We start from the raw sequence: 16,136 nt of genomic DNA, 5'->3' as shown, positions 1-16,136 counted from the left end.
GCTTAAAAGAAACTGGAGCGCAGTTCATATCCACCATTGAAATCTGCTACTCTGAAGAACCACACGTTTGCTTGCTTTGTGATGTCATGGTATTTTAATATTTTAATCTACATTAATAATCACGATTACAATATCAAGAGCAATAATCGACAATTATGATTTTTGCTATAATCGTGCAGCCCTAACAGTAACTATAGGTTAACAATGTTATTTAGTTAAACCATAGTTACCACACAATTAACCATGGTTACTACTACAATTTTACTATAGTAAAACCATGGTTTCAGGCCAAACTCACCGCACAATAGAGATAAAGACGCGGTTACTTTAACGACAGCAGACCATACCGGAGAAATACAGCAAGCAGCAATATAGATGGCCGGCAGAGATAAGGACTAGGGCTGTTTGATTCCAGAAATTTGGGAATCGATTCCAATTCCTGGTTTTGGAATCAAATCAAAGAGTCAATTCCAGACTAATTTTCCCGATTAGTTAGTTCCGGTCCTCAAAACTGATTGGACGAGACGTTCCATGAATACTGATGATCTTACACCATCAGCAATCAAATGCTTCACTGTGTCTATCACTCCGCTTGTGTTCGTGCCATTCTAAACTAGAGTATAAGAGCAGTGCAGATGTGCTAGATCTGTCTCTTTACATTTCATTTTGTGACATTAAATATTTTAGCCAGCAGGTGGAGGCAAAATAATTTGTGTGTAATATGAGCCAGTTGGTGATGTGAAGTGAGTCAGCGTCACTCAGTTTTTATATTCACTTGCACTCTGTGATCAATTAGGAAAGTTAGGAAATAGATTTAAATGGCTTTAAACGAACGACTTCAGCAGTAAGGCTCATCACAGCTTAGAGACACAACAGACTGATTAATTACACAATCTCAAGGTGCTTACCTCTTACCTGAGTTTCCACACTGGAGTGGACAAAATGACGGAGATTGCAGTTTCTATCTATACCGTGAAATAGGGAGTACCACCCCCGCTTGGACGGCTATTTTTCCACAGAGAAAATAGGATACATTTCTTCAAAATGACATTATCTGTCATTATCTGTTCATCAACAGGTGATCGCACACGCTCCATCTCTCTCTCTCTCTCTCTCTCTCTCTCTCACACACACACACACACACACACACACACACACACACACACACACCCTTGTTTCTCAAATAACTTGTTAGAAACAGCCCAAGCCATGATATAAGTTCTAAAGTGAAGTTTTTTTAATTATTAACAGAGGCTTGGACACATAATTTGTTTTGAACTGTTGTATATAAGCAATATCACACTCATGATACACACAAGTGTACTTGTATGTACTACTTATACTTTAGTGCCCTAAATCAGCACTGCTGTGATTACTACGGCACTCGGCCTGTGGTCGAAGTGCTGATGTAGGGCCATATCGCACACTTGCTTGTGTGATATTGCTTAAATAAACAGCTCATTACAAAGCGTACTTTGCACTATTTATAATCGCATGAATGACATTTAGGCCTACTATTAATAGCTCCATTCTAAAATTAAATCAGGGTCTATATGCACATACCAAAGTGCAATGCTTCAATCCAATGAGATACATTTGAGGGAAGTTTGAGTAGATGTTCCTGTATTTCGAAGAACTACCGCATATAATCTTAAAAGCACCATTTATCCTACATTGAAATTGTCTGTTATCGCTCATGATTTTTTGTTTCGAAAGAGGTTTATATTAGAATGTATATTAATTGTCCACTACCGTTTGTATAATACACAAAATTCACATTTATTTGAGAATCCAGGTTGTTGTACTGGTTTATTACATACAATCTCAAAAATATACATTTTATAACGTGCATTTACTTTTTTTTATTATTTGATTTCATAAATATTTTTCAAATCAAATTGTGTAAAATGTAGGCCAACTAAAAAAATTATATATGCAAAAGGTTTTAAAACACTGTAAAAATGTCGAGAACAAAAATACCGGTAGACTATACAGGTCTGGAAAGCAGACGTGTTGAAGGGCTTGTGTGATTGCTTCATACAGATGAACAAACAGAGTTGATTTACAAATGCTGACGGACTACAAAAGACAGGTTGATGAGCGTTAAGATGCAGTCATTTTATAATCCTTTTGTAAATTGTATTTGTGCTATTAGGCTTCTAAAATGTGTAGTTCAGTGGTCGAGAAAATAAATGCAGTCCAAAAATATAAAACGGTTTCCCCGAAAGGAATCGACTCTGGAGTCGATTCCAAAGTTTCGAGATGATTCTCGATTCCCAATGCTTCAGAATCAAGGAATAGATTCCCAGCCCAAATAAGGACTGATTTAACAGAGTACTCGCCAGTATGAGTTGGTGTTTTTACATGTTTTAGCTCATGATGGCATTGATAATGTTAGCTAGCTAACCAACGTTAGGAGGTTTAGCAAACGTAACATCAACTTTCCTAGCGTTAAATCTTTCACCTCCGTTGTGAATAAAATCAAGTTGCCCTTTTTGCACTTAACTAAATGGGCTAGCTACATGAAGAGTGTCAACTCCAATAACGTTGATTCTCGTCTCTTATACATAATAATGTTATGAGCGGTTTAGTTCACTATTTTTATATATTTAATGTTTCAATTTAAAAGAAATGCTGCTAAGAGCTCCTTCCACTTTACTTAATATTGTTTTCCAGTATTTTTCAAAAGATATTATGGAAACGTTCCATTTTGCAGTATTTTATTAAACATTTCATTGGCATTTAAAGGACGTTTTGTGCTATATACTGCAAATGTATATAGGCCCCAAATATCAGTTATTGGTCTCCTTGATTCCTAATAATCGTTATTGTATTGGCCCTGAAAAAAACTTTAAAACCTACTTTAAAACCTTTAAAATGTTTCCTTAGTTCTGCAGCAGTCCTCTTTACGCTGGCCCAGTTCATACATACCCATAAAAACGTCAGTACTCTTTCCAAAATGGCCACATAATACAGAGTAGGATAAACAACACCTGGACGGAGACACTGCTTTAACATGAAGTTTGTTCCTTCCCCTCTGAACTACACACGAGTCAGACAAATGTCTTTAAACTGCAGCGACACAAACAATACCAACCGGCCCCGTTTAATGCCTGGGTCTTTGAGGAAAGAAAGAATACGGTCTTTAAAATATTTATATAAAAGCATATGCTGCACAATCATGACCTTTACAACTTGCACAAGTGTTAATTTTTAAGTTCTTTCCAGCAGCAGAAATCTTCCACGATTTCAATATATACCCATCATTTAGTAGTATACTGTATTTCTGTGCTGAATTGTTAACACTTTACAATATGAACCAATGATGAACAATGCTTATTCAGCGGTTACTAATCTTGGTTAATGTTGCTGTGCAATGCTTAATACATATTTAACATTAAAAGCTGTATACCTTAACATTAATGCCTAACAGTAGGTAACATTAAAGAAACTAACAGTGAACAAGAATAGTCTATACTTAGATTAACCGTAAAAATTTTTAGTTTTAGATACCTAATGTATAAACTAATGCGATGTACAGAACCTTCCTTTAGTGTTACCATTGAATTAAAGGAAGTTAAGCTTAACTAACAGCATTTGTGGCATGTTGATTACCAAAAAATATTTTTTTAAATCATCCCTCCTTTTCTTAAAATTCAAGCATACAGGGAGGCGCTTACAATGGAAATGAATGGGGACCATTTTTGGAGGGTTTAAAAAGGCAGAAATATTAAGGTTATAATTTTATAAACACACTTACATTAATTCTTCTGTTAAAACCCATGTATTATTTGATCTGTAAAAATTTTTCAATTGTCATTTTGTTTAAATTTTCATCAAGAAACATTACGGTTGTCAAAAGCACCGGTACTTCAGTACCAAGTCCATACTAAAATAAAAAAAAAATTAACGATTAGTAGTTGACCGATAAAATCGCAAGGGCAAATAAATTGCCCAATATTCCACATTTTTTAATTAATCGCATCGGCCAATAAATTTTCCCCTATGGCCGATTTGTTTCTTGAGGGTGCTGAGAATCGCCTGCTTGCATGTGAATCTACTGAGACATATAAACGGCCAGTCAAAAGTTCCTCTGATTCACAAATCATGACGTCAGTCCGTGATAATCCAAGCAGGCGATCCAGGCCAATTCAATTTTCAGGAGAATATTGCTGTTCATGCTGGATCCACACAAATCCATGAGTGCAACTTCAAAGTAAAATCGCTTTACGTGCGCTATGAGTAAATGGTTGCTGGACTACTGTGTGTACTGTCATTTCCTTCTTCCTAATATATTAACAACTTCTTCATGTGCAAATAAATAAAAAAAACTTAATGACTTAACAGAAATCTGAAAACTGCTATTTACCATTTAAAATACAATATATTTTTTAGATTATAAAAAAAATTATATGTGAAATTGAGTAAATACAGTGCTAAATTTGAGTTTATAAATTTTTTAGCAATTTTATGTAAATGTTATTTACTATATTAAACTGTGTGATATATCAGCATTGTATCGGTATTGGCCACCCTGCTCTTTGGATATCGGCATCGGCCATTAAAAAACCCATATTAGTCGATCACTATGATGATACCAGTGTTTCTGCAGTACCGAGCACCGACTCAATCCAGTACCAGCATGCAGTATAACTGACACACCACAGCTTTAAAATGCTAATTTTGAGAGCATGCTCGGTTATTCCTTACACTGAAATGGACAATTAATCAAATTAAAATTGTGACATGTCCTAGTGTGATTTATTAAACAGCTAAAGGCTACAATCTTAGTGTGGAAGAAATGCGTACTTTGAATGAATGTTTAAATCCAACCGCTCATACATTCTGAGAATCATTCACAACATGTTGGATGTATGAGATGACAGAGCAGAGCACTGAACTACAGTGAACCACGCAGCACATGTAAACTATATTTATATAATTAAAATCACAGCATTTGCACTTTAATCTTAACTTAACTTATATAAAATTTAAAACAACAGAGTTGACCAAAGTGCTTCACAGTAATAACATTTAAAACATAACATTTCAAAATTACCACATATACAAACACCAGTAATCTAAACACAAAATACAAACACTCCAAAGCTGTGTCCTACATTTCATTTGTCAGACCCAAAAGCAGTGCAAATACATGAGATTTCAGACGTGACTTAAATGTCTCCGTCGTAAAGAGTTTATACGGAAAGTGAAGCTTCAGGCAAAAAACACACATCATAATAAAAGCATGTTTCAAAAAATAAGCTAGAGCCCTGAAATTGAAGAAATTGTGAAATATTACAACTGTATAGTAAAATGTGATATTCACCGTAATGAAAATAATAATAATTAAGCAATATATCAAAATCAAGACTGCTGCTGAATAGAAGTAATTCTTTTTATTAAAACAAAAAGCAATGACATGTTGAAAAGTTCTATTTTCACTTGTTAAAAGATTTAAGAATGAATTGATTACACCATTTTGATGAAATTAATGATTCAATTATTAAATTAAACTAAAACATGGAGTTCTGGAAAATAATAATAATAAAAAGAAAAACATGATTTGGTAAATATTTAAACGGATTTCAGTAGAGCATTACTTAAAAAAAACTTAAGCATCCTTGATTGAGAAAAACTTGAAGGAAACATGCATTTCTTTTCATTTATTTACATTAAAAGGTAACTTATTAAATAGGCTAAACGGGTGTGTTCAGTAGCCTTTTGTCATTTTATCATATTTATGCTGTGGTACTGAATTTGGTATCGAGAAACGAAGAAATTTCACTGGTATCGGTACAGACTACTAACATTTTGTACCATAACAACACTAGTTGACATTAATTCGTCATGCAACGAAGTTGAAAAATTGGCAATAACTTTACACAGAAAAGGTTAGAAAGCGATTTTATCATACTAAAATCATGTTAACACACATAGTTTTTGTCTTGTGGCAACACTTTTGAAACAGCAAGTATTTTAACGTTCAATTAGCCCCCATTCACCTCCATTATAAGTGCCTCACTGTAACCTCGATTTTTGCTTTATATAGAGGGGCAAGTCAAAATACATTTTTGTGGTAATCAATAGTTTGCCACAAATGCTGTTGATTGAGCTTAACTTGTATTGAACCCAGAATAGTACTTTAAAGGGAAAGCATCTCTAATGCTGTGTGTGTTCGATGACAGTTGCTAAAATGTGTGAAAAGCTTGAACCACTCTTCCCAGAAACATGATACATTATAGATTTGGCCCACCAGATCCTCCACTGTTTTGAGTAGCACGTCACTGAATGTCTTGAAAAAACAAGTCCTTGCCAGTAACAGTAAAGTCTGGTTAACTATGTGGAGCAGTAAAGTGTTAAACAGCCTTTGTTGTAGTCGATTTTGCATTTGTGCCACCGTTTCTATTATGTGTCCGTTAATACTTTTCAGATCGGAACAGTGAACACGTTCCGAGCTGCCCTTTTCTCCAAAATGGAGGACATTCTATCTCTGAGTGCTGTGCTCCAAAGCAGCTCCCTCCCTTACGTTCGCTGGGCCCGTTTTATACAGCCCAGTTGTAAACAAATAAGAAGTAAACTTGGCCAAGCACTAAGAGAGAACTCTTTGACTACCTTTTTTTCATTTCTCTTTTACAAACCATTTCCAGATATTTTCCTTTAGAAATGGCAGTGATCTCACTAAGACTTGTAGAAAACCATATGGGTGCCGGGGTTAGCTGAGGACACCGAAGCACCTTGGCAAACATACAACTTCCCTATTAGAATCCAAGATACATTTTTCACATCAGTGAAATGCCTGTGTACTCGTTTATGTTTTTAAAGAGACACACTAAAAAGCTCCTTGCAAGTTCCATGCCTTATCTTATGCCCACCAAGTAAAATTTAAGAGAAAAGGACAATTTGCATGTATAAAAACAAAGTCCCTATCTCTTTGTGTTTGATAAGGACAGACCTTGGGAAAGCATGCTATGCTGTCTAGCCAAACTGTTTACATTTAACGTGACATTAAAAATATATTCTTACATGTTTCACCAAATTTTAATTGGTAATCGACCTTTAGTGTGAAAAAAAAAAAAAAAAAACAGGATGGAAGAAAAAGATTCACAAAGTTAATGCTGCAACACATGACTGACAGTTATGTATGCAAAAGGGCAGGCAAAAAGTTGTTGGCACACACGATGTGGAAAATCCCCATTGTACCAAACCAGCTCGTCTCTAAGAGGTAAATGTTACTAGTCTGGCAGGTGAGATCTAAACCTGGCTGCCTAAAACTGGTTTTCCCGATGTGGGTGTGTGAACGCGAGTATGTGACTCTGTCCCTATAGAAGTGATCTGAGGTGAATGATATACAGTGCATGACATAAGAGCTGACGCCAATGCACAAGGTTAGTACAGGGCATGTTAGAGAACACAAGGACTGCTTTTTCACTCATATTATTTACTCTTTAAGAAGGGCACATGAACAAAAAACAAATCTTTGAATTTGCATACAGTCAAGTCATATATTAAAGGAATATTCAGGGTTCAAATTAAGCTCAATCTACAGCATTTGTGGCTTAATCTTAATTACAAGAAAATGTTATTTCGACTTGTCCCTCCTTTTCTTTAAAAAAAAAGGCACTTACAATTGAAGTGAATGGGCCCAATCAGTAAACGTTAAAAATGGTTTCAAAAACATAGCAACAAGATGTAAACAATATGTGTGTTAACATGATTTTAGTGTGATAACATTTCTTACTAACCTTTTCTGTGTAAAGTCATATCCATTTTTACAGCTTTGTTGCCATGGCGACAAAGCCGTAAACCCTGTATTCCCAGTAATTTAGTAATCCGCCGCAAAAATTTTACAGCTCAAATTATACTAATGTAAGTGCTTTTATAAAATTAGAAACATCAAATTTCTCCCTTGGAACCCTCCCAAAATTTTACCCATCAATTTCATGGTGTAATTTTTGCATTTTTAATTTTTTTTAAAGAATATTATTTTGCGTTAATCAACTTTATATGCCATAAATGCTGTCGACTGAGCTTAACTTGTATTGAACCCAGAATATCCTTTAAATTAATAAAAATGTTGTCATTATTTACTCATGTCATTCCAAAAAAAGACTTTTTTCCATGAAACACAAAAGGAGAAATGTTGAAGAATGTACTGGCAATTATTTTCCATACAAAAAAAGTGAATGGGGAATCGGGCCTAAAGAGATACATTTTTATGCCGTGATTTTAAATTGTGTTATTCAATTAAACCACACAATGAGGGCCTTTACAACATCACTGCATAATTTCCTGTTTCAACATACTTTTCTGAAAAGCTGCTTTGAAACAATGTGTCTTGTGAAAAGCGCTACACAAATAAAAATGACTTGATTTGACTTGAATCTGGCTGTTGAGCACTGAAATGGACAAAAAAAAAAAAAACTTAAAAAGTAGACCATATGACTCGTGTACTATATTACATGTCTTCTAAAGCTATACAATAGTGTTGATGAAACTAATGCCAAATTTAACAATCTTACTTATCGACTTAATTTTGTGTCAGTTAATCACACAAACCTATATAGACCAGTGGTTCCCAACACTGTTCCTTTTTCTGACACACCCAATTAAGGTCTTGGGAGTCTCCATTAACGAGCTGATGAATTGAATCAGGTGTGTTTGATAAGGGAGATACCCAAAATGTTTAATGTTGTGGGGCTTACAAGAACAGGGTTGGGAACCACTGCTATCCACCTTTTCCTGAACGCGGAGGCGCTCCATGATTCGACTGTTTTCAATTTCCGGTCTCCAGTGTTTTCACATGCATCAGTGTATATTCTTAGCGGGCAATGTAATGTTTAAGGTAGAAAATTGTCAAAAAACATGCCGATACTTCACAGAGTACAGATGACTGTTTTTTTTTTTTATAGACAGTGCCTCAGTGTGTAGAGGACATGAAGTAATGGTCTGAGGTTAGTTGTGTTGATATCGTTAATTATTCGGAGTTGTTAATGCAGCCAACAACTTTTTACACCAGGTAACACTAAAATGTTTGTTGTTCTCCTCTGGATCACTCATTTTGGCAGATTTTTCTTGAAGTCTCGAGGCCAGAAATACAAAACAGGCAATTAGAATCATCATGGTGGCGCCAAGTTGGTCATGAAAACTGTGGATAGACCATTTCAAGGACTGTTCGTTGGTGATGTCAAGTGACATCATTGTTCCATTAACATTTCCTGCTTGTCAAAACAGAGATTATTTAGCAGAGATGGGCCACTTCTATTTAAAAAAAAAATAGGAGAAATTGGAACGCCCAACTGTAGGCAACGGTCAACCCACATTACAAGTAAAATAGCCAATCACCTTTTAGAAACAAAAATCGCCTGTCAATCAAATAAAGAACACGCATGCGCATTAGCTATACAAGACGGTATAATTGCGTTTACAGCATAATTTGAGGTCAACAAAGACAATTTATTATACCAGTTGTGATGGAATGACACACCCTTCCCATGGACCCAAATAAGAGCCTCATCACGGCTGACTTTAAACATCGAGCAAGTCTCTCTTCAGGAGACCGATCTCTTCCAGCTGGAATCTTTGCAGGTTCAATGGAGCGGGGAGTGTCCGATGCGAGCTAGATGCGTCACCGGAACAGCATCCTGGAACCACGGCGCAAGCTGGAGTATACTTCACGGCCAGGATGCCGGGCTGCTACTCTCCTCAAGTGCCGAGTCCCAGGGAAGCCGGACCGCTTGAGTGAAGCCGCATTGTTGTAAGATTTTACTGCTTATTTGAAATATGATCTTTTATCGTATTCTTTTTGGAGATTTCTGTCTTTCCCCATACAAGTAAACACTTTTAAGCCACTTGATTACATAGAAAAATAGCTGCCAAAACTGCCCAAGAGCACTCCAAAAATGGCCACAGAGTGGATTGGCTTACATTGAAAAACAGACTTTGTTTGATTGGACCCAGAAAAACATCTAAACCTTTCTAATTCCTTTGTTTTTGTTTATATTCTTGAAATGGTCTAAACAGAAAATATACACATACTGTACCTATTCTGAAAACTTGAAATATAGCGTATAAGTCGTATGGATTAGTTTAATAGTTTTTTCACAAGACCCAATTCTAAACGTTTTCTACTTTCTCAAGGGCTAACACAATCATTTGATAGCAACTAAGATCAGTGCGGGGAAAAAAAGCTACTGTATCAGGTGGTCTGGTTAAACCTCAGTGTCCCTTGAATAGAGACTGCCGTTTGTGCCCGCCTTCTATGTCTTTAGTTCCACTGGATATCTCTCTAAGAGCAAAATTTTTTGCCAAGTCAGACCTGCCACTATGATGATTTTCACATTAATTGTGGATGTAAACAAAAATAAGAAATTGGTGCATTTGTGTGAAAAATTGCAGGCCAGTGTTAATTAGCTTTCCTTCTATCTATTTTGTGCATGCTGATGTTAAATTGTTCAAAGTAAGAGAAACGTATATAATATAATCATGTTAAATACATCCTACAGTTAAATTCAAAATCCTTAAAGATCTGTGAAATTTAAATTGGAGTTTGGCACCTTTTTCTCCATGTTGGTTATCTTTGAGGACATCTTTATGCTAGCTAGTCTACATCAAAATCAATAAATAAAATCAATAAAATTATAAATTGACCAACTTTTACCAGACACAAGCATTTAAAATGTACTCTTCTTTTCCAATAAAAACAGACCAAAAATATTGATGACTCCATGGGTGTAATCCAAATCGTGTTCGATAAAATTCTCTCTAATGAGAATGTCCTTTCCCGCAATCTCACCTGCCACTGACTAGCAATCACCAGTAACAAATCATGGTTCATGGCTGTGAAGTAAACTAAAGGCTATTTGAAAAAAGTGATGAACCATTTGACTGTCCCACCTCAACGTACTCTTTTAATAGGAAAAACATCGCCAAGTGATTTTATATGGTCTCTAAATAGCCACACTTCTTCACTCAAGCCCGAACCTGATAGTTCTCTCATGTTATGATTTATAAATTCTGATATTTTAGTTTTATTGTCTTTTCAATTATATTCTAATGCTGCTTTTTACATATTGTCTTGTTACCAGTAAATAGCTGAATTTATCTTGGAAAATGAAGAGAACCCGGTTTATATAAACAACATTCTGGGAAAATGACTCCTACTGGTTAGGACCAGAACATCAAATACAAACATTTTCTGAAACAAGACTTCTAATTAAAACCCAAGAATCTGTATTCTTTCAGATGAATACAGAATACCAATTGTAATATCATTTTGGTATTACATACAACATTATGTTGTTGACTATTCTATGACCAAGGACCTCTATAAATCATGCAACCATGTGAAGGCCTCCAGACGAAAGGTAACGGGCAACCAAGCACAATATAATATGATCATTATGATATTAAATATCATTACATATGCCAGGTTAATGTGATCTTCCATGAGTTTTTTGGTGTGGCAACTACTTCATGATAATAGCAAGGCCAAAATGTCAAATGCCTGTAAGACATGAATCTTTCCTTGTGAGTCTTGTCCCCTTATAATACTACATTATTAAGCATTAAAGCTTTTTAGAAGTTTGTGCGAGGAGCATGCCAGGGCAGTGGAAAAAAAGAAACCACAGTGTAACTCCAGATTTAACATTTCTCAGTTCTTGCCAGTATTTGCTTCAATGAACAATGTTAGCATATTAGCGCATGTTCTGTATGTAAAGTGAGATTTCGATGTATAGCTGGTGTCAGTTCTGCATCTAGGAAATGTAGTACATCTAGATGTGTGTATTTTAAACCCTCCTTTTCATGTGTAGACCACTTTAGGAATTTCAGCTATCTTTGTACACCCTTGCACATCATGGTCTTTAAAATATAACATTATGTGTTGCAATAATAAACTGCATTGTCCGATCATTGAGGTTCTTCAATGAACAATTAACAGCCTCTGACTTTGACATTTAATTACATTAGTGAAGGTCACCATTCAAACTGGTGAGATTAGTTATCCTGTAATCTGATTTAGTAACCTATGATCTAAGATACAGCAAAGAAAATAATTCAGTAAGCAATGCTATAGAACCAGGGTTTTTAACCAGCGGCCCATAATATGTAAAACATTTAGATTTTTCTTTAAAAACATGAAAATATTATATATATATATATATATATTCTGACTAGTACATTAATTATCTGTTAATCATTATAGAAGGCAATAATGTTTGTAAAATGTGTTAATAAAAAGACATTATAAAGTTTTACAGGGGGTCCCTGGGATGACAGAGTCTGGGTGGGGGTCCTTGTGTCAGAAAAGGTTGAAAACTCCTGCGAGAGTACCGAGAGTCCCACTTAAGTGATAAATCTTAAAAAATTATTATAATATTGTACACTTGTAATTCTGTTTAACAGTAATTCTGTAATTTCCAAAAAAATCATTTTGGCAAATAATCAATTGAAAGCAAACTGGCTGTCACTTTTATACATCTCACAGTGGCATGTGAGCATCATGTTAGAAGCACTAACTGGGATTGACGTTTCCAAAATAAACAGCACACAATGCCTCCTTATAATCTCCAATTCATAACATTCCTAAGATCATGATTTATTTGTTGTCTTTTGGTCACATTAATAATTTTCACCTCTACAGAACATGACTAGGAATATAAATGCATACTTGTATATTATAGAAGTCTTCTTGGAAGTCTGTAAGAATTAATACTGTATCTATCACACGCAAAAAAAATAATTCAGTCATGCACAGAAAATACACGCTTTCTTACATCAATAAACATCCATGAGTAATTTTCAAATGTTCAGGTATACACCTATCGTGCAAGTATATTCGCAAAAATGCATGTAGGCCAACGTGACTTCATATCGATTAAAATCAATGGGCTGATCATTATATAGACCTCAATATATACCTCAGGTCAATAAACCCATTATCAACAAATTATTTTATTAAACTCATACATTGTGATTCTTTAGTACAGACAAAAAGGCTTGCATCTTGAAAAAACAGCCTTAAATACTGAAATTGCATGTTGGTGAAAGCTACTACAAAACAATACGTTTCAATTATTATTATTATTATTATTATTAATACCAACCTTAATATGATAAGAAACGTAAAGCTACCCCAATTAATCTCTTCAGATCAAGGATAGGCCTATAACATTCAGTATTCCCATGAAGTCTACATATGTCTGTATCTTTAAAGATGCCCAATGTGCATAAATGACATACAACTCATCATAGAAATGTAATCAGAACATTCTCGTTTATTAGGGTGAATTAATGCATGAAAAAAAGAAGTAGGCTATTTATAAATGCATCACATATATAGGCATATCATAGGATTAAATATATAAAATAATGTTTATTTCGGTTTGAAAGTGCACTCTTGCATACTAAAATAAAACATACATATCAAGGCATACATTATACAGTTCATGTATACAGCAACATACCAGTCGGTAAAGCGGACAAACACACAGCATACACAGCCAAGGCCCTAGATGAAGACAGTTTGATTCATAAACTAATATATGTGTGTGTGTGTGTGTGTGTGTGTGTGTGTGTGTGTGTGTGTGTGTGTGATATTAAAAGCAAAAAAATATGACAAATACTATCATATTTTATGATGATTTATAATAGGATTGACACAGCACATCAATGCACGATTATTCCCCTCAGCTAAACACTAAAAAGTGTCTGCATCACAAATTGATGAAAAGAGAGATAAAACTTCTCATTGTGAGCCTATTGGTATTTAGAAAAGACTGAAGTGTGCTAAAAAAAAAAAAAAATGCTTAATCAGAGTTTGTTCTCTTTGTATCATCGCGGCCTGCTCGAGAGAATTCGGAGACTGATGAGTGCTAACAAAACTAGCGACACATATTACTGGAGTGTAGCACACAGGGTTAACACAGAGGATTTGATTTAGAAGTAGGTTACAGGACCCTCAAATCACGTTATTTAATCATAAACATTGACTTTCATTTCATACGGCAGCACTTCGCTTGAAAATTCCTTCACTTTGAATGGACCGTTAAAATTAGATAAGTTATGTTTTTTATCAATAAGTTAAAATCCGCAAGCCAATAAAACTTAGCCAACGCGGCTCTGAGATTGCAGGTGAACAACCCAAAAACCCAAGTACGAACAAATGAACCATCTCTAACACTGATCAATCAAATTAGACGTAAATGAACGAAGGCTTCTTTTTATCCAGATCGATTCTCTCAGATAAATAATTCCAATAGCCTAATAAAAGTAGTCAAAATCACAATAGCACCCCCCCCACCTAAATGACAACGCAATCGCACATAATTTGCTATAAATAAACAGATTATATAAGATAGGCATTTTATAATACAGCATCGGGAAGCAGAGGGTAAAGGATAAATTCATGAAAAAAGGCGACTGGGGTGTTTGTTCCACTAGCCAATGTCACGGCTGTCACACCCGCCGTTTCATACTACACACAGAAAACAATACAAACGGCGCTTTGATCGAAGGCCCAGTTGCCTCCAAAAATATAAGACGAGCTCGTCAATGTTTCTGCACATTAAGTTTCTTGTGCTGAAAATGGCCGAGTTTTTTTTTTCTTCTTCTTCTTCAAATGCGTCTGTTTTGGGCAACAAGCTGGCACTTCACAAAACGGAATCAAAAAGAGGTCATTCGGTAAGTAAAAGCCTTAGAATACGGAGTAGATTGGCTTTATTTATGATATCTTTTGGTAACTGAAACTACATTTCGGTTTCTTTACGCACTTGGAAGGACGACTACAATTTCGGTCACTTCTTTAAGCTGCGTATCCCAATTTAATGATGACAAATAACTCCCTACAAAACTCCATAATTTCATCAGGTATTTGTCCGAGCTGCTAACAACAAAGACGCAGAACTACACAATTCGTAACAGTTCCGTTAGTCTCAGTTAGCTTGAGACCAAATGCTAGCGCGTACATCTACCGGGGGCAATAAAATATTAGCAACAGCCCGGAAAATACCAGGATAAGCGAGTGACATTTTGGAAGCATGGCATCTCATCCGTTCCTGAAACTGAACAGGACATTTTATGTTGTACCGCTCACAGCCTTTAATTTGCGATCCATGACAGTTAACACACGATTAGAGCGACATTATTCCGTCCAATATTTTGGAGGGATGTAGGGAAGCCCCTGTCGGCTCTCTTAAGTCGTATTGTGCTTGTCGTGTCATGGTTCAGTGATGTACGGTACACTTCGTAGAGTATAACATATCCATAGTAAAATCATATTAATAAAACTACAGCCAAAGTCTTCGCAAGCCGACAACTCTTAAACTATTAGAAAATGAGCGCTCAAGCAAGGAATAATATGGCAATTTTACCTGAGACGTCACTTCAGACAGGCACGCGTCTTTTTTTTTTAATGCCAGACAATCATTGGATGATTTGATAGAACTCAAAGCAAGCGAATCATATAATCCCATGTGACAATTCTCTAACAGCCAAATACAATGCGTTAAGTTTTCTATATCCTCTTCATAGGTGGTTTATGTATGAAATATCTAGAAATAGCGCTAAAGCCTTAGTATACTTCAGTTGAAGTTTTTTCTTCTTCAACTTATATCAGGGGAATAACTGCTATTACTCTTCTTATAAATAGCCTAACATAAATAGTATAAGCACCTTCCCTCCCCCTCCCTCTCCCTCTCCCTCTCCCTCTCCATTCCCTCTCGTTATTTCTTACCTGCTGCTCGAAGGGTCTTTCTTCTCCAGTGGCAACAGCGTTTCCCTGGTTTCCCCCGGCAAGGACTGGGTTTATTAATACTGTCCCTTACTTTGTTTCATTTCTCACTTCCATTTTCTTTCATCTCATCAATAAACACACGCTGCAGCCTACCTTCGAAGAGGACATCACGCAGCTCACTCGTGCCCTCCCATTTTTTCACTATTCGTCGAAGATTTTGGGCAGCCACGCCTTTCTACTGGCGATTGGAACGGAATGGACTTTCTTGAAGCACGTAGGTTGCGATATAAATCGTTCAACATGACTTTACCCCAATCGTTGAGCCGCACGCCCTCCCTTTCGCGCGGCGAGGAAAGCTGAAACTGGCTCCATTGCGGCTCTGAAAGTGAAACTATTTAGCCTT

At 35.8% G+C, this 16,136-nt stretch overlaps 1 protein-coding gene across 2 annotated transcripts in view; it reads right to left on the bottom strand.

Moving 5' to 3' along the window:
- Positions 1-15,996, bottom strand: part of LOC127643121 (zinc finger and BTB domain-containing protein 20-like) — a 96,609-nt gene extending 80,613 nt beyond the window's left edge. Inside the window, exon 1 of one of the 2 annotated variants that reach the window (XM_052125701.1) lies at positions 15,734-15,996. The gene's annotated coding sequence lies outside the window, so the exon portion shown is untranslated. Of the gene's footprint in view, positions 1-15,371; positions 15,592-15,733 lie in introns of those variants that run through there. The other variant, XM_052125702.1, reaches the window with a different exon arrangement.
- Between the last annotated feature and the right edge of the window lie 140 nt (positions 15,997-16,136).

Source organism: Xyrauchen texanus, chromosome 4 (assembly GCF_025860055.1).
Source record: "Xyrauchen texanus isolate HMW12.3.18 chromosome 4, RBS_HiC_50CHRs, whole genome shotgun sequence".
Classification (NCBI taxonomy): Eukaryota; Metazoa; Chordata; class Actinopteri; order Cypriniformes; family Catostomidae; genus Xyrauchen; species Xyrauchen texanus.
This window is presented reverse-complemented; position numbering and strand designations above follow the sequence as displayed.